This window comes from Cottoperca gobio, chromosome 7 (assembly GCF_900634415.1).
Source record: "Cottoperca gobio chromosome 7, fCotGob3.1, whole genome shotgun sequence".
NCBI lineage: Eukaryota > Metazoa > Chordata > Actinopteri > Perciformes > Bovichtidae > Cottoperca > Cottoperca gobio.
Genome location: NC_041361.1, coordinates 1,214,626 through 1,216,136, shown reverse-complemented (window position 1 = coordinate 1,216,136; position 1,511 = coordinate 1,214,626).

The window sequence follows — 1,511 nt, the reverse complement described above, 5'->3', positions numbered from 1 at the left end:
ACGTGCTCTCAGAGATAATTAAACTTTATACACACGGTGTAGATAACGAGGACGTTCATTGTTTAAAGTCAGGAAAAGACCATTCTGGTATATTGAAGCTACAATATTGTGGAAAGTTTTCAATATTAAAAAAGATCAAGAAATAAATAATCATACGAATGAAATAAATAAATCAACCAACAATGTGAGAAATAATTTAACAAATCATTCAAACTCAATAACATTACTTTATTGGATATAGTTTTTATTTCATTTGACATTTCCCCCAAAGACACTTTCAAAACCAAAAGATATTTAGTTCATGATCATTTGTGACAAAACAAGCATCAAGTCTTAATATTTAAGAAGCTGGAACCAGCGGAGATTTAGCATTTTATCTTAGAAGATGTTACAGTCACTTAAGAAAAGTCACATGTTTGCATCTCTAACAAAGTGACAGCATAAGAATAATACATACAATTATGTTTCTATAAATCTCATATGAAAAACATTAAATTCACTTTAAAATATATTTTAAAGATTCTTCAAAACATTAAAGGTCATCTATTTTATTTATTTATTTTTTATTCTTACAATATTATCTTACCTATTAATTTAATCATATCTGATCTATAAAATGTCAGAAAATAGAAAAGTTCCCTGTTATAAAACCCCAGAAACAAAGCAGATGAATAATAAATGTCTTGTTTTAATCAGCATACATGTAATTATCTTTCTGTAAACTACATTTTAAGATATTCTGAGACATAACAGCGAGACAACAACACATTTGTGATGCAATATTACTCTCAAATTAAGAAATATTTATCTCTCATGTAAATAGATTTTAAAGATTCTTCACAACGTCATCTTTTTTATTGGTGATTTTTCCACTGGAGTTGCCTTCAGTGAAATCTTATTTTATCTTATAGTTTCTTATCATATTGTATTTAATCTAATCATATAAAATGTCAGAACATAGTAAAGATGCCTGTCATTATATCCCACAGGTCAAGCAGATAAATGCAACAGTCTAAAGAACACAGACATGAAGTTCATGACCATATATAACAAAGAAAAGCATCAAATCAGAATAGTTGTGACTAATCGACTAATCAGCTGATTGTTCAGCTCTATTCTGAGCCGTTACATGACGACTTAGAGGAAAGAAAGAAAAACAGACAGAGATTCCACATTAAAGCTCCTCCTTCGTCTTCTCCTCCTCCTTCGTCTTCTTCTCCTTGTAGAAGACTTTTCCATCAGGCTGCTTCTTCCAGTTCACTTGGATGTTCTCATCCAATCCCTTCAGCTTCTGTTTGATCTGAGATACAAAACTCCTCCTCATCATCATCATCCTCCTCATCACCATCCTCATCATCACCATCCTCATCATCATCATCATCATCATCATCATCACCATCCTCATCATCACCATCCTCATCATCACCATCCTCACCATCCTCACCATCCTCATCATCATCATCATACTCATCCTCATCCTCATCCTCATCATCCTCATCCTCATCATCCTC